Raw genomic sequence first — 26,076 nt, 5'->3', positions numbered from 1 at the left:
AGCATATCTACAACTCTAAGCTTAATTTCACAAAACGTTAGAGATGATATTAAAGTTAAGATATTGAAGAAAACTTCAGATATATTCTCTGAAATGTTCTTTTTATTTCTTGTTTCCAAAAACTCTGTCACTAATATGAGTAACATATACTTAAATAAGAGCTGTCTATACTGTAATCATCTGCATGACCATGTTGAATTTAAATATAAAACATTTATTATTGAAATACATACCTGTCCTTGGTACTGTTATATTTTAGAATATGATACAACAGAATCACCATTTCTCGCTCTGAAAGAGTCATCTGTGTCTCTTGACATGTAAATAGAACTGTGCCCACAAAGAAAGGTTCTTAGGGACATTAAATATTCCAAGCAAGCATAATGCACTAGTTAGTCTATGTGAAGCACTTTATCTCTCTGAGATCATTTTGAGTAAAGTTTATAAATGGCATCTTGTTAAGGTCCTCATTACTCTGGTCTGGTTAATATACTCCTGTGAATCACTTACTAGCCATCGTTATTAACTGCCAACGTTCAAATCCCAGTTCTGCTCTTTACCAGTTGTGTGATTCTGGACAGGTAACGTATCCTCTCTGTGGCTTATATATCCATCTATAAAATAGAGTTTGTAATAGTAGTATTTAGAACAAAGAATAAGTGCCATATAAACTTTTGTTAAAATACATAATTAATTAATGCAGTTGATACTGAAGGAGGCTTGTTGGAAGAGGGGCATTGGATGATAATAACACTTGGAGGGTTTGCCAGTCTTCGATAGCAGAGGAAACTCATAGTTTTCTCCTAAAAAAGAACCCTGGGGTGGCAAAAAGCCTGATGTAGAGGTCCTCTAAAGTAGTGCAGGACAGCAATGAGACATTACTTCTTAAGAAAGAAGGTTCAAGACAATGAGAGGGCTCTCAACCCTCCTGTAGCCCTGGGGAGCACAAGAGGACATCTTATAATTGTGTTGTTTCTGAGAGGTCCAGAGAAATGGCTAAAAGTTGGGTTGGGACCAAAGGGACACAAAGGATGGACTATGTGACCACAGAAGAGCTTCATAAGTAAGCAGTCAATGCCGTGTAGACCAAGGCCAATGTCTAAATCCCAGGCTGGCTAAGTCATATCTCCCTGATGCCAATGTGAGCAGGTACCAATGACCCTGGGCCAAATGTCTGCACTTTATGTCAGGAGGGCACATGGGCCACCAGGCCAAGGAAGAAAAGTAAAAGAAGGAGAGGCCCAGAGTAGAAAGAGAGTCAGTCAAGGGTGTTTACTCATAAAATGTTTTCTGAGTAATCAGGGATTTACCTATATTTCCCTGTGTGACTATGTTGTTTCTACTCTCAGGCAGAAATAAGGTTTTAAGGAAGAAATTAAGTCCAATTAGGAGAAAAAGAAAGAGTTTTGAGCCCTTAAACTTCTTGACTATGAAATGTGTACTAACAACTTCTAAACTACAATTATAGGTCTACATAATAATATGTGAATCTATAAGTTTGGAGCTCTGGAGGTGGAGAAGAATACATAAAGTCTAGTCATGATTTTGTTGCTTATAATTGTAATGATGTGAGCAATCCTTTAACCTAAGGACTTGTTTTTTTTCATGGTAAATGCATAACACCTGTCCAGCGTTCCTCAGGTTTCCCATGAGCATCAAATGGGATCATTTATGTAAAAGTGCTCTGAGAAACTATAAAGCATAATGTGATCACAAGAAATTATTATGAATTAGAACGTGAGCAATGATGAGTTTTGGAGGCATCATAGAATGCAGATTTATGTCAAAATGTGTTCCCTAAAATGAGGTTATAGAAGTCAATACATAGGGAAGAAAGCCAATCTGTTGGAGATATGAGGGAATATATTACAGTCTTCAGAGTCAGAATGACCTGATAAAGAATTCAAGAATTCGTAGCTCAGGTATTTATTATCTTTATGGAATAAGTAAAGTTAGTTTACCCTTTTGTCTCAACTTTGTCATTTGCAAAAATGAGTTTGTGGTGAGGAATGGAAATCATCTGTGTTAGGGGCTTTGGTCATAGCAGGCCTTCACCAATAAAAGATAATTACTTGTTCTCCAAGGGTGTCACCAGTTTACATTAACAAGACAGGGCGAGGAGGTGGGGTTAGATGAGAATGTGGAAGAAATCACGAGCATAACCAGAGGTAAGTCCTACATAAGACTGTAATTTTCATTGATTAAACACTGTGTATAATGTATGAGATTGCCTTTGGAAGACAGGGAAGTCTCAAGAATCATTTTGGAGGAGGAGAGTGAATTAGCTCCTCTCCATGTACCCTGAGAAAGCATGTGGGAAGTTGAGAGTGATCTTTAAATTCACTGTAAATACAGAGACTGCGTATATCCCATGATGATAAAGCTGGGATTGGTTCATTGTGGCATTTGTAGTACTAAGCTCACTGCCTGAACAGAACACACTCTTCTTCTTTTATGCTTACAATCTAGTGGGACAGGCCAGAAACATATTTCAAATACCTTAGTGATTCTGAACGTGATCGGAAAAAAGTAATAATTGATTCATTACTATGAAATAAAAGGGTTCAGATTGAAGGGAAGCTAAAAATGTGGTTTGGGACAGAGTAGAGATCATAATTTTGTTTTATTTTGTTTTTTGTTTTGTTTTGTTTTGTTTTAAAGCCATGAACAGAGTGTTGACTCAAAGGGAAAAATACAGGATCTCCCTCTTCAGTTAGGTTGTTGTGAAGGATGCCATGTTAATTATGTGGTGATGAACCCCATGGAGAGTAAGGTTTGGAGAAAAGACCAGGGAGGATGACCTTGACTTAGGAATCATCTAATTAAAGATGGTTTTGGCACATGATAGAAAATCTGTTTCCGGGAAACTTGGAGCCGGGGAAAAGGTAAAAGAGAGCTAGAAAGCCATAACTGGCCCAAAGGTTAGCAAGAGGAATTTTGTTCATTTTAGGCACATTAACTTTTAGTGGCAAACTGATAATAGTAGGGTCAGTCTGTCGTCTGTCTGTCTATCTATCTATCTATCTATCATGTTCATAATTTTCCAATTAACTCTCATATGAATTAGGTCATGCAATCTGAGAATAATCCTGAGAAATAGACAAAGCATATGTCAGCCTTAATTTGCCTATTAGAAATAAAAAGTTCAAAGAGAGAGAGTGACTAGCTCAAGGTTATACCATAAATATTGGAGTCAGGACTAGAACCCATGCCTTCTGATGCCAGTCTTTCTACAACATCACTGTGGTATATTGCATCTTTACTCAGATACAAATCTTCATTTTAAATGAGATAATCGCCCCAAACCTGTAGATAAAAACTAAAAACATCATGCCAAATCCAGATACTATGACTAGATCTCGTGTTGGATGTTGGAGTATATCCCAGCTTCAGATCTGTTGCTGGTATTTTAATCTACAGGTCTGATAGGATGGAGATTTCCCCTGCGTTGTTCTCACATTCCCTATCCTGGGATTTCCTGAAGTCCTAAGAAATATTTTTGTGAACAATTTCAGTTCTCACCATCTCTCCCCCTTTTAAAGAGAAAATGGAGCTGTTTGCATTGGCATTTCAAATCAAGGGGTACTTAATTAAGCAGAAAGGCTTCTACTTTGGTAAAGCATATTCTTGGCATAGGTCTATGGGGGCAAACACAGCATATCAGTAGGTCAACACTACCTCTCATCTCTGCAACGTTAGGCTGATTCATTTGGGACATTAGAGAAATTTCCTCTTTGCAAATTTCATTTATGAGACAAACTTAAAATGAGCTGCATTATGAAATTGAGAGATCATGGCCTTTTGTTAAGGTCATTTTGTCCTGAGGCAACCTACACAGGCAAAGGAAACAAACCTATTTTATAAACGGATACTCTTGATGTAGACATTTTGCCATTCTAATTAAAGGCCCCCAACCAGTTCATTTTTGTGTTACAGGCTGTAGATTTTTAAAAATTTTCTTTCTTTCCTTTTTACTTTTTTGTTCCCGAGCGATCAGATTAATGATCTTAAGCTTATGGAGACAGCCAGAGGGTATGAGAAAGATAGAGGGTTTCTAGATCCACATAGGCTGAGTCAGTAGTTATTACTGTTTCCAAAAATTAAAAGGAGGGGATATGATTCTAGTTTAGAGGTAACTGAATCACTGCTAGATACCTGATCACTGCTAGAGCCATAAGATTCTATGAAATTCTGGCCAAAGTGTTTATCCTGGTTTTGTGCAATTTTGACCGGGCCTGACTACCTCTGGCTAGATTGTGGATGATGCCATTTCTTCAGGAGGGAGGGTCATTCCCTGCTTTTATTTATGTTCCATTTTATTTAGTATGCAAAGTGGGCATGATGCCACTCTGACTTTTAACCCTAATGGAGAGAGCACACAAGTTGACTGGGAACCTCTAGGGAAAATCAAGCTGTAATGACAATTTGAGTGTGAAATCTGGTCTCTGGAAGAAAGGTCACCACATCTGCATAGCCCCTGGAGTCAGGCTTAGAGCCCTGTCTGCCTTCAAATAAAAAAGCATTTTCCTGTGTCTTAAGGCTGCTTTAGTGTGAGGTACAAGGAGCACATGACAGAATCAAGGGAACTGAGTGATGTTTGTGCATGTTTGACTGCACTCTGCATCCTAAGAGAAGACTTTGGAGATACCCAATCAATACTACAAGCATGTCCTGGACAGCAGCAATGCTGTTTTCATTCTGTTACAATAATGAATTGAAGTCTCCCAACAGCAGCTATAATAAGCACTACTCAACCCTTGATATTCAATCACCTTTAACTGGTTATATCTATCTAAAATTCACTGTTAACTGTGGTTTTACAATACCCCACTGGCAACCTTTTACGGCTCTCCCTGCACAAAAATGCAAAAACATCAAAAATGCCTCTCAGTGCCATATACTCAGGGCTTCCCTATATTTGCTAAAATGTTTTCCATTTTTTATTTAAAGTCCAGGGGAAGGCATTCAGACATTGTGCACAAAACGAAGTGGTTTTGCCTTCAGTTTGAAATTATTTTTCCCATTACTGTTAGCCTAGAGTTCATATCTTCGTCGTTTCTGGTTGTGAAGTGATTCTGTGTTATTTAGATCCCCTAAAGCCAGCTAATCTTTTACAAATAAAAATGACAAGAACCCAATTTTTTTTTCCGTAAGACTCACTTGCATTTTGTTGTTGTTGTTGTTGTTGTTGTTGTTGTTTTGTTTTGTTTTGTTTTTTTGGTATATAATTGCTTCTTATTTATTTAAAGCTTTTTTTTTTTTTTTTTTTTTTTTTGCTATAAAATGAGAAGCAGGAAAATAACCAATGTGGCTTTTGCTCAGTAGAAGTGAGCAAGTGCTTCTACCTTATTAACACAGATGCGACAAGAAATTAAGGGCTTGTGAAAAATCCTGGTAAAACTCACATCCCGTAGAGAATTCAGGTTTAGAATGCACAGTATGAATATAAGTAACTGTATCTTGACATAGTTTACTCAAGTTTCATTTGGTTTTCAATTAAATTTTAAATTAAAAATTTAAATACAAATAATTTACTGTTTTAGGGTTAATTCAACATTTGTACAAAAATAACTAGTCAATTTGAACTATGTTACAAGGTCATTGTTAGATTTTAAGATTTAATTTTGGTCAGTTCAGACTGCTTCATGTAAATGTGATAAATTTGACCAAATATTTTGATCTAAATATTAGGGAAAAAATCACAATATTTAAGAAAGATAATAATGGAAGCCATTCTTGTGATGAAATTTACAAATTTCTTAAATCTTAATGTTAAAAATGCTAATATCAAAATAGTTTAATAATATAACAATGTAGTTTACATATATATATATGTGTGTATAAATATATATATATGTTTATATACTTACCAATATGTATATTAGATTTTGTGGATAAGATTTAAAATAATAGGTTTTATATGTCTTTAAGTCTTATATACAGAATAGGCAAACTTCTACTTTCCAAAAAATAAAAAGCTAAAAGATTTCATCAAAGCAAGGGTGGTAAAACTAAACTTAGCTTTTATAATAAAAATAGTGTCAAATTCAATTTCCCTCTCTACTACCAAGTAATTCTGAAATGTTTTGAAGTAGCACCAGCCTACAGAGTAATGCAATCTGCAAAATATCACCAATATTTTCAAACATGTGGTAATGATTTTCCTCACACTTAAAAGTGGCCCCAATTCTAACAATAAGCACAGTTGCTTTAGAAAAAATGCCCACTTTGACAGGTTTGCTGGCCATTTTTTTTATTACATTTAATGAAAGATCACTAACGTCTTCTAATACTTCAAAAGATCACCACGTTTTTGAGAGGAAAGGTGCAGTAATCACCATAAATCCTTATTGCCTAAGCAAACCATGCATACACTAGACCAATACACTGATGAATTAGGTTACCTGTATTTAAGATTATAATTTCAACAATTACTAACTCAAAAACTGTGAAACTATATAATCTACTTTATAAGGCATATTATTAAAAAAATATCCTGTTCTCACCCTGTCTACAAGATGAAATACAGACTTTCACGTTACAAAAAATTGCTCCAAATTAAGAATCTGTACAGTACTGGTAACATGAATTATTCTAGAGAAATCTAAATTCGATCTGAATTTGGAAATGCAGTACAGTTGATATCAAAGTATTATAAAACAGACGAGTTTGCATGATGACGTTTGCAGTAGTGAAATAAGAGGAGTGGGGAGAACAGTAAGTCAGGTCCGGTATCATGACCAAATTCTTTACTTTGTTTACACAGAGATTTAAAATAATATGTATTTTATATAATTAATGACCGGAGCATAAAAAAAGTTGTGAAAAACCTTAATTTTGAAGTGACAAATATTTGTCTTTTTGATATACTTTCATTTGAGAGGTGAAATTAAATTTACTGAATCCAGCCACTATAGAAAAATGTTTCATAGCTAGAACACAGAAATGATTTAATAAGTTCTACGAAAAGTCAATTTGCATGAGATCAGCACCTAGCCTATAACGGGTGGTAATGGATTGTTGGCTTGATTTTATACCACTTGACATCAGATTACAATACACTGAATAAATGTTAACCTATAATCCCTTTAGTAAAAGCGAGCATTGTTTGTCTTTCCTTGTAGAGACCACATTGATTTTCTTTTATTGGATGCTCAACCACTGCACCTTAGATTGATTACTTTGAATTAAATGTGCAGAGAACATTTTTATTATTCTAAAACAGCAGTCTTAACGTGAGGGAGATGCACTTCGTCCTATCCCTTCCCTACTACAGAATGTATACTCAGCCATATCATTTAGATTTCTTTAGTTTTCCCATTTTGTTTCAGGGCTGCTGTGATGCTGACCCCTACTCTGCCCCTGTGACCCTTGACCCAGACACATCTGACCAGTCAAGGCTCTGGAGGTGGCAAATTAATAGAAGCCCTGCTTGTTAATTGCATAAAAGAAAAGCCAAAGAATTCATCACCTCAGTCATGGCCATTGCTTCCCTTTGACCTCCTTCTCCCACAAGGCTTTTGCTGGTGGTCACATCTGTGGTTTTCCTATAGCCTACATATTTGCCATATAATTATTCAGCATCAAACCTTATTAATCAAATCGATGCTGTGTTTTAAATGGAAATTGCAGGATTAATACAAGCATTCATTTCATCCTGAAAATCTTGATGGCTTTAGCACATGAAATCCAATTGGAATATAAAAGAAAGGATGTAGAGACCTGATTGAATTAGGGGAGGCATGGTGCACATTAAATTACATATGCCAGCAGGGTTCCATGCTTTTATAGTAAAATACTGCTTTGGAGTCCATACGTCATATACCTCTTGTGATTTTCTGTTATTCACTAGCACTCTGAAGATAAGCAAATACATAAAAGGTTTCTGTATTTTTAGAGATGATTTTCAAATATACAATGTTTCCCATAGAAAACATAATTTTCTACATCTATATCATTGAGTGTGAGAGATTATCATAAGAAAATAGAGCTGAAACTATATTGGTGTTAGACATCTCTTCATGTGATAGGGAAGGATAGGTAAATCTATAAAATCAACTCTTAATAAAACCATTTTTTTTTACTCCAAATGTCTTTACATAGTAGGTGGTCAATAAAAATTTAATTAACTTTCAAAAAGTACTTTATACAGGGCCTGGTAACTACCCATGTTTATTTTACTGTATTTATTACAAAAACAGTATTGGAGATTGAGACTGGGAAACCAGAATCACAGCCACACTATTATTGACAAGGACCACAAAGATATTACAAAGCTCAATAGCTTATTCTTGGGGGTTAACCCTGACCTAGTGCAAGATTAGCACTAATACATCAATAACGTAAGGAAGTAGGCAAAGCATGTTCTTCAATGCTTCATTTTGAAATTTTTGGCAAATTCTAGAAATTCTCTTCTCCCACAGAGGTTTTCTTAGTTCAGTTTTATTTTTAATCTTTGTGACAATGAGAGAAGAAGTAAGTGACTTTGTATCAGAAGCCCAAGTATGGATGCGGATAAGCTATTAACTCATTTATACATGAACATTTGGAAAGAATTTAAATATAACACAAATACTATTATCATAAAAAGGCAAAGAGTTGCAAAATAGTAAAACCATTTTGGTTAAGAGGCCTTGGTAAGGGGAAATGGCATTGGCTCATCATTATAAGTTAGGCAGTTATGGAAGACATTCCTTCCAAAATTTCCTAGTTCTGTGTAACTTAAAGGTGAGGCTTTCCCCTTACTTCAAACAAGTTTAAACTCGCTTTTGAGATTGGCTATAACTCCTGTTTATTTTTATTTTTTTAAACTAATGAAACAACGAACTTTCCACAAAGGCCTCTGATAATCCATATGTACCATATGTCAAAGTAGAAAAAGTCACCCCCTCTAGACAAATACAGACTTCTGGATGTCCAGTTTGGTGAAATTTTGTCTTTGTCTAAAATACAGAAACATCTTGCTAGGGCACATGGAGTGGGAGCTAGGTTTCATGCCTTCTGACAGCTATTGTTAGATGTTCTTGTACAGTAAACAACCTGTTCTACTCTATGTGGTGGACCTACTTTCTATGAATATCCAAAGCAATATAGCAATCCTTGCTTGCTTTCCATCCGTTGCTAATAGGCCAGATTTAGTGTTTAGTATTTCGTTTTGAAGAATAAATTTGAATGCAAATAAAATTAAGGTAGAAACACAATAGGGAGGAAATCCGATGAAGGAGAATTTTTCTATGGAGTACATTTAAATGTAATTATCTGCCTGATTCAACTTTGTTTCTCTTAGAGAATGGAAGTAAGTTTTCTGTACTTGATTTACTTGAGTAACTATACAAGAAGAATGCCTTTGAATGACCTCTGCTTGTGGCAGTCCCCTTTAATCTGCACTGTCATTTTAGAGTAATAAATCAAAGAATAAGGGTCCTTCCCCTTCCTTAAACACTTTTTAAAATTTTTGATGGTGCTTTTCTTTATAAATTTCATCTTAACATAAGAAAAAAGTTCATCAGAAGATGTTTATGGCAGTGTATTTATGAAATTGCGTTTGACACTCGTGAAACCAAGCTGCTGTAGTATATTTTATGACACAAATGCTTTCATTTTAATTTGTCCCTTGTCAAATTAGATGATTTTACTTACCAAACTTTATATATACTTCATGATTCCTTGTAAAGACAATTAGTTGTAAGATAAGTCAGCTCAGCATCCAGACAGAGGGCTTTAATAACAAGTTGATGGGTGCTATTAGTTAGAAATAAATAGTACCTCAGATCCTTCACTGTAATTACCATCATCCACTATTTATACATGACCTGGAGTTTGGCTCATCGTGGAATAGACTGAGAGTTTAGAATTTTTCATCAGGCTTCCAAAGGAGCTTAAATTAAAATGACAATCTTTAGGATGAATGGAACTTTTAATCCAGCACAGCCATATTGTTTGCTCTTGGCATAACTGTGTGTATCAATAAACACACGCATTGTCCAAGTATGTGTAAATAGGTGTGTATACAAGCATGAGCTTCCCTGTTCCAGAGGAATGGTTTTGGGTGAGGTAGATTGCCCAAGTAGTTCTGTCAGTTTTTCTCATTAAGTTTCAGAAAGCAAAATTCTTTAGTATCAACCCTTAAGTAAACGAAAGCAATAAATCAAATTGATGTTGCTCTTCATTAATAAAAGTGCAAACATTTTCCTTGTTTTACTAAGAAAGCATTATTTGCCCATGAATGAATAATGTTATTTTTGTTCATAGGGAAAAGGAAATCTGCTAAGTATATATTTGATGTGTGAGAAATGTTTTAAAGATAGGTCAATGCAGAAAACTGAAAATTGTACACTCAGATGTCCAAGGTCACTTTTTTGAGGCCAATCATGTGAGTGATTCTCTCTGCATGCCAGGAGATCCAAGCATTGCCTGTCTGACTGAGGATGTGCACTCTGTTTTTGAAGCAAGCTAATATTTGTGATGTCTGTTCCTAGGCTAACCATAATTATTTGGTGTATCTAAATGAGGAGTAGAAGAGATCAGGAAAAACCTAGTTCTTTTCCCTATAGCACATAGTTAGGGTCTGCAGAAAATTACTGACTGCCTCATTCTATCGTGTATAGAGTGGAAGAAAGTGAACACTATTAAGTACTCAGTGAGAGAAAGAAAGAAGCCTTGTCATTTTTATTTTTGGGGGGGGGTACAGATATGCAGAAAGGAGGATAAGTTTTGGTGGCAATGAGTGTGCTGTCCTCCGTAAGAGTATTTTCCATACAGAACAGTGAAAGACACCATGAGACCACATAACAATATTTTGAACATTTCTTACAATTATACAGTAGTTTAAAAATTCATATTAATATTCTTTTAGGTTTGACAAGAAACCCATAAAGCTGAGGTATATGTCACAACAAATTGAACTATATTGCCCTTATTACATTGAGCTCACCTGTGATTAGCTTTATTCTTATAATTATTTGTACCATTTGAGTCACAGAGAAAGAAATCCTTCTTTACAACAGGGGCCAATCTTATTTGAAGCAAGAAGCGAATGTTGTTTAAACTCACTCATATTGTAAATCTATCTTGCTTAAGAAAAGGGAAATATCTTTTCATACTGTATCAAGTTATATAATTTCCACGTAAGTATTTTTTTAAACTTGTGCATATTTGAGAAAATAACTTCTTAGCATTCATATAAAATAGATAATAAGTGTCTAGGGAGATAGTTTCAGGAATCTGTACTTAAATCTATACATAATATGTTTTTTTCCCCTGCAATTTCAGTGTAAAATCAAAAGATTAAATTATCCAAGTCATCAAATGATTGATTTTATTTGATGTTGTTCTAATCAGTTTCTTGTCCTGGAACTATGTAGCAATGATGTAATTTTGATCCACTTTGAATGCAGGTGAAAAACTGCCTTTTCTGTTAAAATCTGGACAAGTATGTGTATATTTTGACTGAACTATCTCCATACTATGAAAAGTGCTCTTTTGCAATAAGCAATGCACATTTTAATATGATGTCCTTCTCCATGACTAAAGAAAAGGCATCTCTTTTGGCCAGCTGCCTTAGACAAAAGGGAATCCCTTTACCTTGTTAATGTATTGGCCTGATAATTAAGGAAATGGTTTACTTATTATTCTTATTTTATATATATATATATATATATATATATATATATATATATATATATATATGTATTATAGCACAATACCATTAAATAAATAATAAAGAATAATCCTTTCTTTCTTATATAGTTTAAAATGGTTTACTTATTCTTATTATATATATATTATATGATATATACATATTTGTACTATAACACAATACCATTAAATAAATAATAAAGAATAATCTTTTCTTTCTTAACAGTAGAGTACAATGATAATGAAAAACATGTTTTAAGAACAGTCACACAGATAACAAGCTATAAAACATAGAATAATTCAGTGAAATCATTCGGAAACAAAAAACTGATAAAAGCTAGACATTTTTCAAAGAATACATTTCTAGATGATGCTTTCTGCTTAACAAGAGCCTTTTAAAAGTGCAACTGATAGAGTTGCTCAACTGTACACGTTGTTCAATTCTCAATTAAGTGTGCCCTTTGAGTGTGCACTCAATTAAGTGTGCAAATGGGAACAATGCGAATCAGTGGACTTTTATGCTTTACTTTAAGAGTATTGAATGACCATAGGAATTGACGGGTACAGAGGACAAGGTCTTTATTTTAATGTGGGATTTTAAAATCAGGCCTGACAAATTTTAAGAAACAGAATTAAAGATAAATCCACCCATTCAATAACCTCTTTCTGAAGTATGCATTTAACGAAGAGCTAGGCATTCCTTAATGAAAGCCCATCACGGTAATAATGCACTCTGCTTTTACTGACCAAATCATGCCATAAACTAAAGATTCAGTGCAGGATGATATCCAACCTTGCACCAGCTCCTCAGATAGTCCAGGACATCTCAACAAACACTTGAAATGCTACCAAACCCAAGCCGCCACTTCACATGATTTATGATGTCATTAATGTCAAGCTATCAGTGGACAAGAGTAAAAGAGACAACAGCAAAGCTGACTAAAAACAAATAGTTTTGATTAAACTCAAGGACGTTCAGTACAGCTTTCAGCAAAAAGGCATTCATCATTTCCGAAGCTGACCTTGTGTGTGTGTGTGTTTTTTTCCCTTCGTTTTTTAAAATCCTAAATGCAAACGTAATGCACATTGGTATTCCTGCAGACTCGGAACCCTATTTTAGCTGTGTCCAGTCTTTAAGGCAAAATGAATGAAGTAAAAGCCACAGCACCATTTTCGATGGGGCTGATGGAGTAGTTAATTGACCCTTTTCCTTAAACTCTCCCTTCCCTTCTCCTTTTATTTCCCAGAAGATTTCTGTCACTCACCTTCTAAATCATTTCCAAAGAGGAGGCTCCTCTCTCCTCTTCTGTTTTATATGCCATTTTTGTATTCAAAAGAAAGAAAGGCTAAAAATTGGATCCAACATGAAAGACAAAAATGTATGTGAGGTAAATAAGAGAAGCAAATTATTTTCATATAAACATTTCTTACTTGGCTACAAACCTTGCTTTCTAGAATCACAGTCAGATTATTCCTCAGAGTATTAGTGTGCTTACGTCTCTTGTAATAAGCGGGCATAATGCTCCTTTATCTGACGTGGGCTCTATTTAGAAGATACCAATTCTCTTTTGAACAAGAATTAAAATATAAAAATGTAAAGGAGAAACAAATGACATATCAAAGACCGTGTTCTTCATCAACATCCAATTGGATTGTTACCTTAGGAAATCTTATTTCATGCCCTTGTAAAAGCTGCCATAACTCATTCAAACAACAGGAGGAAACTAATAGTTCAGGCTTTACAAATGTATTTTAAAAAGCTGTCAGTAGCCCTCTTTTTGTCTTTTCTTTAAGGTAATAAGGTTTTCTCCGCAAGCACAAATTTTAAACAGTGATGTTGTCCCCGTACATCTCTGATCTCTTTTTGAGTATCTAGGCTTCGAATTATTTGATTCCAATAATTATTTTATTTTTGTTAACACTGTACACTTCAAAACCATGAAGTTTTATCAGCAGATATGGCTTTCAAAGACAATAATAGAAATTATATCTCAATATCAGAATAAAATTGTTTAATTATGAGATTTCAATTTTAGCTATACATAAACTTAATTAAATTTTTAAAAATCTGTATCTCATCAGACTTAAGAGAGAAGCTGTAACTTTTTTTTTTTTTTTAATGATGGGAATCGTTTTTGAAATGTTGCCCTATTTTAGCTGGAATTATTTCCTCCTATGCGCTTAAGACACTCCTCTCCAAATTAGGTATATTTCCTCTGATTAACGAAAACTTTCTGGCAAGATTTTTTTTTATGAGAAATAAGACAGACTGTTTTATAAGTATTAACTGTGCATGGGAACATTTGTAATATCGCCCTTGGAGAATAATAAACAGATACTAGAGATTGAAATTCTGACATAGTTTACAGAACAATAATCCAAACATCTGTTATAATGACAAGGGATTCGAACAGAATAGAGAGTACATGGGAAAGCTATGCTACTTTTAGTACAGTTGTAACGTTAAATCAAAGCAGTGCAGCTCAAGGCTGCTTGCTGCTAATATAAACAATTTTCTACATATTCCTGGGCCACAAGCCAGATCTCCGGATTCAGTTACAAGCACAAGGTCAAGAGGGAATCAACAGTATAAAATTACTGCCTATGAATCAAAAGAATAAATGGATAATTAAATATGAAAACAAATTAGAAGGTATGCTCTCATTGAACTCATCTAATGAATATGTCGGGCGACTTTATATATGGAATTTGTTGCAGGATCAGTAGATGCTTTAATGTATTTATTGATTAAACCTGAGTTATTAGCATTTCCCTGAGTCAGGCACACCATATCATTTATTCTTCTATGTATATATTGAGTTCCCTAAGAAAATCCAACATCTAGTCATAATCATGAGGATAAATATATAGTCATAATTTTATTCATAGAAGAAATGATGCTGAAAAATTTTACACTAATGATATAAGTAAACTTCCTCAAACTTGAACTTCTAAGAGACACAATGTTGTGTGGAGAGACTTGTATCACTGGTGTTAAAGGATCCGAAATCTGGTTTCACTTTTGTTAATATCTAGATGATCTTGGCCACATTATGTAGCCATTCTAAAATGTAGTTTCTGTAAAATTCAGATTAGATTGGATAGACTAAGATACTTTCTGGGATCAAAAAAATACACACAAAAATAAAAACTGATATATGAACTTGAGATATATAAAAAAAGAATGATGATGCATTAAATCCTTGGAATTAAAGTTTCTAATGGATTTCTCAGTCTAACAATATGTTTATTTCCTGATATGAGCAAAAACAATGTCATCAGGTGCTGACCATAATGACTTCTTTATTTTTGTTTAGTGCCCATCTGAATTCTTTTTTATCCAGAGAAACATCTCTAAAACTTAGTTCAAATTTAACACAAAAGAAAATAATTGAAAACAAATAATGGTAGAAGTTGAGAGGAAAAAGAAATTAAGTGGTTTGCTTGTTATTCTTTAAAAGTAAAAAAAAAGAGTAGAATTATTTTGGGATTAGAACCTGTGAAGTTCCCTCTTCCTAGCGTTCATTTTTGAAGGCTCCAACATATACTTGGGAAATAAGCTTGTATGAAAGAAGGCAGTCTTGGGGGTTGAGGAACTGAGGAGACAATCTTTCATAGAAAGTATTCCACATTATTTAATCAGATTGGTGTGGAGTTTCAAGTATGTCATCAGGTTAAATTTCATCCTTCTAAATTGTTCCATTCCAAATGAAGTCAATCTAAATGCCCCCAATAAACTTCATAAAATGTAAAAAAGAAATTACTGAAGTTTAATGATGACTTAACACTGTCCTGAAATGTATTAACTAAAGAAAAGATGGCTCCAGTTCAGTACAGATGGAGTAAACACGTGCAAAACTTTCCCTTTCACTGAATGCAGTTATCAAAACTCCACACACTGCATGAGTAGCATTTGAGAGTACTGAAAAATAAAATAGCAGCAGGCCTAAAAGGGAGGAACACCAGGATTATTTGAGGTACCACTAAACAGAACTTACCATGTTTTCCCTCTAGTATCTATTGGCCTGAGCACAATGCAAACCAAAACCTGGAAGTGAGCATTATGGTGCAGATTATAGATGTCAAGGAGAAACCCTTTAGTTCCGGTTTGAGAAACAGAAAAGGTAACCCCTAAAGCTCCAGAGAGAGTAAGGGAAATCTCTTGATTTTTTTTCCTCTCCTCTTGCCCTCTTCTATTGCATTCCATATCCAGTTGACCTTGCAGCCAAAACTGAGGCAAGGGAAACTTCTTTTCCCTTTGGTGGAACTGCATCTCCAAGAGGGTGGTATCAAAGTGTTGATGTTTCCCCCTCTCCTTCCGTCCTTCTGCCATGTGGCCCTGGAGGCAGTGCAATCACAAAAGAAGGTAATTTCTTAGCAGAAGACCAAAATGCAAAACCCAGTACCACTGGAAAGTACCAGTGATATAGAGAGGAAATATCTAGGGAAATCAATAATTTTGTTTATTAATTCTTGGGAGAACCCCCTCACTAATGTAAAACATGAATCTGATCATAATTAGCATACCATAAACTTTGACAATGGTGTTAAGGAGAAGATTACTCATCAAGTCCCAGACTGACCACGTGGCCATGCAAAGGCAAGATTGAAAAGGCAGCACTGCAGATGCTTTGAAAATGGAACTAACCTTGGGAACACAGCCTACAGAAGGCTAAAAGAAAATGATAAACATTCTCATAGAATATGAACAAGACCCAAAGTTTCATAGTGTAATATTTAGAACAAACACAATACAACAAAAATCACTTGGCGTATGAAGAACACAAATCTCAGCTCACATGGGAGAATTAAATCAAGAAATACACATGAAAAGATGACTTAAGTGTTGGAATTACCTGGCAAGGGCTTTAAAGTCTCTGCTGTCATACATTGCTGTCATGCTTTCCACTTATCCATAGCCTATGATTACCCAATGCATTGTTACTATAATTACCTTGAACAAGCAGGTGTTTTTTAAGAACAATTAAGAATAAGAAAAATAAGATTCCATTTTATTTTCATTTATTATTTCTCTAGTACTCTTCTTTTTAAATGTAGATTCAAGTTTAAACCTACATAAATTTCCTTCAGCATGAAGAACTAACTTCTCATTTTTTTTATAAGGTTGGTCTTCTGGTGAGACAGTCCCTCAGTTTTGTTTGTCTGTGAAAGCCTTTATTTTTGTATTTTGAAGGATGGTTTTGCTAGATATAAAATGGTAGATTGGTTAGTTGGATTTTTTCCATTTTAAATATTTGACTCTCTTTTCTTGTTCTTTACATAGTTTGTGCTGAGAAGTCACTTAATTCTTACCCTTGTTCTTCTCCAGACAAGGAATTCTACCTCTAACTGAAGCTTCCTTCAAGGTTTTCTTTGTTTTGGTTTTTCTGAAGACTGATTATAATATGCTGAGGTTTGCATTTGGAGGGCATAGAGTTTTTGTTCTGCTTGCTTCTTTGAGATTTCTGGATCTGTGGAGTTTGTATCTACATGAATTTTGAAAAGTTCTCAGCCATTATTACTTCAAATATTTCTACTCTATTTTCTCTTTCTACTGCTTCTGACATTCCAGCTATAATTATGTTAAACTTATGATATTGTACCACAGTTCTTGGATGTTCTTTTTATTATTATTATTCTTGTTTTTTCTCTTGCATTTCAGTTTGGGAAGTCTCTACTGACATACCTTCAAGTTCACTGATATATTTTTTTTTTTTCCTCAGCTGTCCTGTGCCTATTAAAAGCATTTCTCATTTTGGTTATTGTGGGGTTTTTTTCCTAGCATTTCTTTTTGTTTCTTCCTTAGAGTATCCATCTCTCGTTATATTACCTTTCACTTCTTGCATGCTGTCTGCTTTTTTTCTGTTAGAGCCTTTAACATATTAAGCATAGGTATTTGAAATTCCTTGTCTGATAATTCCAATATCTATATCAGACTTGTTTGTGATGATTGCTTTCTCTGTTGAAACCGTGGGGTTTTTTTCCCTGCTTTTTAGCATGCCTTGTAATGTTTCTTGAGAGCTGGAATGTTGGATTAGATAGTAGCTACTGAGGTAAGTAAGCCTTTAGTGTGAGGATTTATGGTAATCTGTCTAGGAGTTCTGTTTAATGCATGCTGTAGTTATAAGTGTCAAAGACTTCAAATTCCTATAGTATCCTTGTATTTGTTTCTCCTCTTTGCTTTGGGGCTTTCCTTTGTTCTCCTCCTCAGGTACAGTCTGAATCTTGTGGATCTTTTAGCTGTAATCCATTATGATTTTACTAGAGCTGTGTTGGTGTGGTCCTAAAGTATGGGAGAGGGAATCTTTTATTTTCTTCACGTTAAATTACAGTCTTTTAATGGGTGTGTGTTTGGGGGATGCATCCTTCACAGATGTTTCTCCAGTGGCATAACTATCCCTCCCATTGTCCTCTATTCTCCTCGCTCGCTGCAGTGCCCACCATCTATTTCCTTGAAGCCCTGACCCCTGTGACTAATTTTTTTTTCCCTCCTGAGGTTAGATACAAAGGCTAGAGAAGATGGGATGGGGATGAATTCCCTTCCTACTGCTGGAATAAGGCTTTGGAGTTGAGCTCTGGCAATGTCTTCTTTTCTGGATAGCAGTCCTTTGTTATGGAGAAGGTGCTAGATATATTTCACAATGGTTATTGTTCTTCCTCTGCCAGAGCCTCTAAGGAATCTTAGTTTAACACTCAGACTCTATCCATTTGTCAAAATTATTATTTAAGTGCTTTTACTAGCTTGAGACTTCATTGACTTCTGCTTTACATTAGTACCTCTCATCTGCTATATCTCTCTGGAAACATCTTTCAAAACAGATTTCAAGGTGACAATTTGCCTTATGATCTCAGGTCTCTGACAGGTCAAAAAAGTCATTAATATTCAGTTTGTCCAGCTTCTTCTTGTTCTGAAGATGGAATGACAACTTCTAATCTCTTTACCTCATTTCATTTAGAGATGGAACCAGATGTCCCTTCTCTGCTTTTTCTCCCTGATATATATCAGAATCTAACAAGATGTGTATTTTATTTGCTTATTGATTAATTAGTTAATGGTCTTTCTCTCCAAATTGTCATGTAAGCTGCATTCAGGCAGGATTCTTACCTTTCTGTCTCTATAACATTTCTATTTACTGGCAACAATCCAAAGTGAATGCCCAAACATTAAAAGAAAAACAATTGGTTTTTAGGCAATTGTTTTTGGGATAATTGATTTCAGGGATGAGAAATAATTTTCATCTCATGCACCAACTTAATAGATGAGTAGTAAGTTGCTTAGAAACCATAAAATAGTAGGAAAAAGTTCCATGATCAATGAGATTTTTTTTTTCTACTAAATAGGAAGAACAATTGTATTACCCTTGTTCTTATATGCCATCTCTGGCCATTGGCACACAGACATCAAATAATTATTTTTAAATAGTGGACAATGTGATTTCCCTAAATTGCTCTTAGCTTTCTAATTTCACTTAGAATTTTCTGTTTACACTTTCTAATTACACTTTCTAATTTAGTCAAATTCTTAAAAATATGTGTGTGTAGGGACTCCTGGGTGGCCCAGTCTGTTAAACGTCTGACTTCGGCTCAAGTCATGATTTCACAGGTTGTGAGTTTGAACCCTGCATCAGGCTCTGTGCTGACAGCTCAGAACCTGGAGCCTGCTTCAGATTCTGTGTCTCCCCTTCTCTCTGCGCCTCCCATGATCATGCTCTGTCTCTCTGTGTCTCTCAATTATAAATAAACATTAAAAATTTTTTTAAAATGTGTGTATAATTTATTTATTAACAATATATAATTATTTACACAAATAATTTCATCTTAATTTTAGTCCTTTCTAGAGAAAAAAAAACTTTTTAAATTTCTAGTAACTAATGTTCTTTCTACTAATATGAGTAATCTTAGTTCAACCTACTTATATTTAACTTGTATTCTCTAGTAGCTTATATATGTCAGGTTTTCCATTTTAATTATATTTCCATTAGTCTTACAAAATCAGATTCACTAGGGTCAAATACAATAAATTTGAAAGTTATTTGGATAGATTTCCTTTCTGGGAATCCAGTTTCATATTAAGTGATTGGAATTTAACATCTTTATTTTAGATGGTAAGAGCTTTCAACACTTGGCACTCTAGAGTTATCAGGAACATTACCACTTAAATCCTTGAAAAGTCTATCAGATAGTGTATCAACTCAAAATAACAAGGTGGGTTTTTTTCTCCTGTATCAGGTGAATATTATATAGAAATAGTTTAACACCTTTTTTTTTCATGTTGGTACACTATCATTAAAATCATTTGGACAAAGATCTTCTAAGTTTAATTTCCAGGTCTAGAAAATATTGAGGAAATTTCCTCCATTTTAACTGCAGAATGAAAAATGGAGTATTTTTTTCTCTGTGTGAAAACCTTGAAACAACACAACATATCTTCTTGTCTCTGAGACATTTCTTCTTATTATTTTTTGATGATTTTTTTTGAATGAAATGAAATTAATTCAAATTACTGGTAGCATTTCAAAAACTGAGAACCCTAAAATAACCTCTAGGAAACAAACATTTAATATCAGAATACAATGTAGGTTTGATTTGCTGAAAGAGATAAAACACAGTGAAGTACAACAGGATGTATAGACATTGATGTATTTGGATCGGATCCAGGTCCGCTCTGGAAACTCCATTATTTTTATCCCATAGAGTAGTTCTGTATAATTGTTTGATATACTGCCCTTACTGCCCTCCAAAACCATGCCCTTTTTGGTTCCTTGAGCTGGCATTTAAGGTTTGAGAGTAAAGCATGAAGTAAAATTAGATCTGGTTATCTGTTCTAAAATGCTTTAATGCAATTGCATACATTAAGGCTTAGATGAAGAAAGTTAGAAATTTTTTTCAATTTGAAAAGTCACTAGACTAGAGCTAATCTCTAGCTTGTCTAGGGACAAGCAAGATGTTCCTTTTCCCCTCCCTTGATTTGCTTTGCCTTGGTGCCATCGAGGTGCTAATTTTATTCCATCCAGTTTTTAAATATTAATTGTACATGTCAAAACAAAAATTTCTTCCTGGAACAGGATGTCATATAAAAAATGTCATCTTGAAAGAAACTGAAGCATGAACTCTAAAAGCTTTAGCTAGCTAAATGAATATTGACTGGCTAATGCCACCTATAATGAAAAAAAGCTTTCATAAGGTCTCAAGTAATAATATGAAGACCGCATCTCAGTTACCAATGTTTAATCACATCTTAAAAACGTAAAGTTTAACTCCATTAAGAATGGTCAGGTTCATCTAAGAGTACCTCTGACCTCCTGTTTAGTTTCCCAGATAGGCAGTGACTAGAGTGGAGTGAAATATGCAGTTCTTTTCATTGTATGGAGCTTGCAGCGATGACTGAAGTGCTAAAGTTTAGCAATTCTCAGCTACTTCCTATGCTATATAATGAAGAATCAAAGGAAACTGCATCATTAAATAAATCCAATAGTGATATCATTGGCAAGATCATTCATACAACATTGATTTAACAGTAGTTTGTGAGATATGGTGTATGTTAAGGGACAGCTCCAAGAAAGATGAAGCAACAATTACTGTATTTCAAGGATTTTACTGAGCACTTTGCATGGACTATAGCGTATAATCTTCGAAAGAATCCCTTGAGACAAGCCTATGTTTATCATCCTCTTTCCAGGTGTAAACAGTGAGGCTCAGGGATTTAAGTGACTTGCCTCTTAGGGACACATTGATTAGTAAATTAATAGACAAGATTTAGTTCCATCCAGGCATGATGTACCCTCCTTTCTGCTCTCAACTACAATATAGTACATTGCTAGAAAAATGACCAGAGGCAGAGGTAGTTAAGGAAGTACAGTTCCTCTACCACAGGTATTTAAATCTCTTTGCCCTGATTTATTTCTTTTGTTGTTGCTGTGTAGATGTAGACTATGGTAGGAAAGATAATCGCTCCCCAAAGATGTCCTTATCCTGATTACCAGAACTTGTGAATATATTATCTTGTGGTAAAAAGGGACTTTGTAGATGTGATTAAGTTAAGGATCTTGGGCAGATTATCCTGGATTATCCTCATGAGGCCAATGTAACCATAAGGGTCCTTATAAGTAAAAAAGGGAGGCAGGAGACTGGAGTGATTGGATATGAAAACTCAACCAACCCTTGCTGGCTTTGAAGATGAAGGAAAAGAACTATGAGCCAAGGAATACAAACAGTCTCTAGAAACTAGAAAAGACAAGGAAACACAGTATCCCCTAGAGCCTCCATAAGGAACACAATCATGTCAACAGTTTGATTTTAGTCCCATGAAAGCCATTTCAGACTTCCGACCTCCAGACCTGGAAGAAAATATTTTGCATTGTTTTAAGTCACAAAATTTTGTTAATTTGTTACAGCAACTGAAGGAAACTGACATAAAACCCCAAAGCACAATCTTTCCAAAAACTTCTTAATTCCTTTCTTTCTTCCTGCCTTCCTGTCCCTCTCCCCCCATAATCCATAAAAGATTTGGAATGTTTGAACAGCATGTATTCAGGTGAGCTTTATTTGTAACCAACCAACCTCTTTCAGAGATATTAAAACACAATGAATGCATACTCTGAATCCCCTCCACCTGTCTAATGTTTCCACTACTACTTGGTGTAGGGGAAAGGATGAATATAAATTTCATCTGTCAATGCTGATTCCTATTTAATAGTGATGTCATATTGGAGTGCAAGTTTGAGAAAAATTCTTAAGCCATGTGGAGGCTCAGTAGGAAAAAACATTGTGGTCAATTATCAATGTACATATTGGCCACAAGCCCAGGAGGAGGAAAGCAATGCCATGTCCAGAAGTGCGGGGGCGGGGGGGGGGGAGACCTGGAGAGGCTGTTAGAGTTATGAAGGAGAGTTAATTCATTGGGAACAGTCAGAGAGCATAAAGAAACTTGAAAGTATTGGGTAAATGGTGAGAGAAGAGGTATCCCATAATAAAAGTCTTGTCTTATTTCAAATATCTTTTGTGGGCATCAACTTGCTAAACAATGGGCATGTCACAGTGAATTGGAGTAACAGTTTTACAGAGACTCCTGGTGTTTTAGCAGACCACAATCCATACATAGTAATACTTTTTTTAAAAATTTTTTTAATGTTTATTTTTGAGGAGAGAGAGAGACAGAGTGTGAGTAGGGGAGGGGCAGAGAGAAAGGGAGACACAGAATCTGAAGCAGGCTCCAGGCTCTAAGCTGTCAGGACAGAGCCTGACAAGGCTCTCAAACTCATGAGCCGTGAGATCATGACCTGAGCTGAAGTTGGACATTTGACGTTGGACACTTAACCAACTGAGCCACCCAGACGTCCTAGCAATACTTTTGTTTTTAATGTTATTTATTTTGAGAGAGAGACGGAGAGATGATGAGGGGGGAGGGGCACAGAGGGAGAATCCCAAGTAGGCTCCATGCTGGTGACACGGGGCTTGAACTCATGAATCTTGAGATCATGACCTCAGCTGAAACTAAGAGTTGGATGATTAACCCACTCAGCCACCCAGGTGCCCCCATACACAGTAATACTTTCTTTGGCCTAGGGAGATTTATACACTAAGCAAAACCGTGAATTATTTTGCTCGTCATTACAGTTGATAAACATATTGTAAGCAACTTTTAATAGCTAGACCAGTATCCCAAACTTAAATGGCACATGGCCAAGGAAAAACCAAGCGTTAAGTTAAACTTTGTATTGTGTTTGATGAGCCCTAATTAAATATCAGATTAGAGATCTTTCTCCTTTACTTAAGAACAAATTACCTGAAAAAAATACTTGTTAGAATTGTCAGATATTCCATTTTATCATTACAGCAATGCTTCAAAATCAACTGAAGGGAAAGGTCAAAATACTGACCTTCCTATCTGTAATAACTGGAAAGTTCATGGCTTTAGAGAATATGCTGGTCTAGAATGCACATTCAAGCAACAGATAATTTCCTTCAAATATTAAGCTTTTAAGTTTTCATTTTTATTTACATATAACCTAGCTATTTCCTTGAATCATTTTCATTTATTGTTTTTAGCTGAGATGGGAAAAAAACCCTTATCTAACCATAGGAAGAAAAACTCTTCTCAATTGATGTGTTCATCATTTTAATTGGGCATAGTATATAATTATACACACTTGACAAAGGACATGTTTACAATTAAGGCTTCTTTACATTAGTTGTGACATTAACTTACTATGGCCAACTCAGCATTTAAATCATGTGCTAATTTAATACTAGGTATATGCTACAGTTGAAATACTCCAAGTATCAAAATGTGAGTAGGACTAAAATAATGTACCTTCTTTATGCAATTAAATCTACTAATTAGCAATCTATTCTTGTTGGCTTTACGGCACACAAACTTGTCACCAATCACATGAGCTGTTGTCAGATTAAAAGGAGGAAAACGCGACTGTTTTGTGCATGTTGAAAAATACAGAGATCCCTAATATATAATAATCATTTAAGACAATCTACACGTCTGTGGTTAAGTATAAGTAGGACGTGACACAGAGGGAAGTAGAAAGAGAGCAGTGTTTTAGGACTGATATACAGGGAATAGCTTTGCATGAAAAATTAAGATTCATCTGAACCTACCTTAAATAAAGCATCCGGTGCGTGATAGAGATGGATCACTTGCTCTCATAAATCTGGCATTTAAACTGAACTAGTTATGAATATTCGTGACAGAAAGATTTAGCTGTATGCCTCATCCCCCCACCAGTGACTAAATAATTAGTCTTTCAGTTAATCTTCATTACCATTGTCATCTTCCACCTTGTCCTTTGAAAACAAGATTGAAATAGAAGGATATCTAGAAATTCATATTGAGAAATATGAGAGCTGTAAGCCATTCATATGACAAAGGTGCTTGAAGAGACAGCAAAAGTTATTTCATCTAATCTATAGATACACCAATGTTAAATTGATTAAAATTTCAAAGGAGATTTCAGTGCATGGTAATGCTGATGAATAGTCTATAGACAGCAAAGGGTAAGATGAAATGCAGGCTAGGAGGAAGCACTAAATTGTCTTTCACATTCCTTGTGCCTCTCTATTGTTCCTGCCCCCTGCCCTCAAACACATCTCTCTGCTACTTCAATCTTACAGTATAAAATTGTTTCTGGAAAAGAGTTTACGTGATAAGAACTAAGCTCTTGAATAGGCTTTTAGAATCCCCTTATGAATTCTATGAGGAGAAGAGAGATGTACTGAAACTTAACCTTAGGAGTTAAGTTCTTTGCCACTGGGAGGGCAACTTCATTTAGGCACTGTTCGCTCATTAATCACCAGTAGGAAGTGCATTAATTGAAAAATAAAGTTGATTGTAATACTATTTATTTAGCACCTACTAGGCACTAGGCAGTTTGATCATGTTACCTGATTCTTCCCAAGATCCTGCCCTAAGATGTTAATCTCCTTTTTCAGGCAAGGAAATTGGGGCCCAAGAGGTAAAGTAACTTGTTCAAAGTAATTGAAAGTTTGTGGTAGAACAGTGGCTTGAAACCGTACTTATGGGATTTCAAGAAAAAATTGTCAGGTCATTTTATTTGTGGATGGCATATCTCAATCACTACTTTTACTTCCTAGGTGAACCAAGGAGAGAGAAAGGGTACTGAGAAAAATCAAGCTTGTGGAGGAAAGCAAAAGTAAAGGAAGCGAAGAAATAGGCTTAATGAGAGAGACGTAGTGTTCGCTCAAGGTTAGATTTTTTTTTAAGCTGAATTTATGCTGATAATAGCCATTTTATTCATTTTTTTTAAAAAAATCTTTGGGTGCTCATTCGTCCAGTAACTCGTCTGAATAGGCAAGACGAGTTGGTTTTAGCCTTTGTTTAACTGAAGTTATTGATAAAATAAGATAGTTTCATCCATTTTTTTTTTTCCTTTCATAGACAGATAGCTCTTTTTCACAGGTCTTCTGGGTCCTTTACCTGGTCTGGATGTAGAAAAGATCATGCCTCCTTTATTTGCTTGCAAGAGCACACAAACAGAAGCTTCATTGACATTCAACAAGAGGGAATCTTCCCAGTGAAATTTAGAGAAGTCACCTTCCTGTCAATAGCAGATTTAAGGAAGTTTTGTTTTCAATATTCATACATAACTTGAGCCACTTATTATTTGATACCTTCTTTCAAGACCCAGTATCTAAATCAAGCAAGAACATCTTGCATTGTCACCATGTGATGAATTTATTTGTGAAAGAGTTGCTCTTTTGTTTTTCATTTAGACATAAATAAATGCATTCTTCTTCCTAGACATGAATTAATTAGTGCTTTTCTGTCTCAGACATCTACAACATGAAAAGAATGTAAATCCAGAACTATCGATACAATTAACATTGGAAACACAAGAGTTGGAAAAGAGAAAGTCGTCCAAGAATAAATTTGTAAATTTCAAGTCCATCATAAACTAATAAAATAAG

At 35.0% G+C, this 26,076-nt stretch overlaps 1 long non-coding RNA gene across 1 annotated transcript; it reads left to right on the top strand.

Annotated features, from left to right (window-relative positions):
- Positions 1-384: 384 nt before the first annotated feature.
- On the top strand, positions 385-26,076 carry LOC122231470. The gene is made up of 4 exons (XR_006208738.1): positions 385-581; positions 2,085-2,168; positions 25,243-25,354; positions 25,941-26,076. It is a non-coding gene; the product is annotated as an uncharacterized LOC122231470 (long non-coding RNA).

Source organism: Panthera tigris, chromosome A1, assembly GCF_018350195.1.
Source record: "Panthera tigris isolate Pti1 chromosome A1, P.tigris_Pti1_mat1.1, whole genome shotgun sequence".
Lineage (NCBI taxonomy): Eukaryota > Metazoa > Chordata > Mammalia > Carnivora > Felidae > Panthera > Panthera tigris.
Note: the sequence above shows the minus strand (reverse complement) of the source record. Positions and strands in the feature narration are given on the sequence as shown.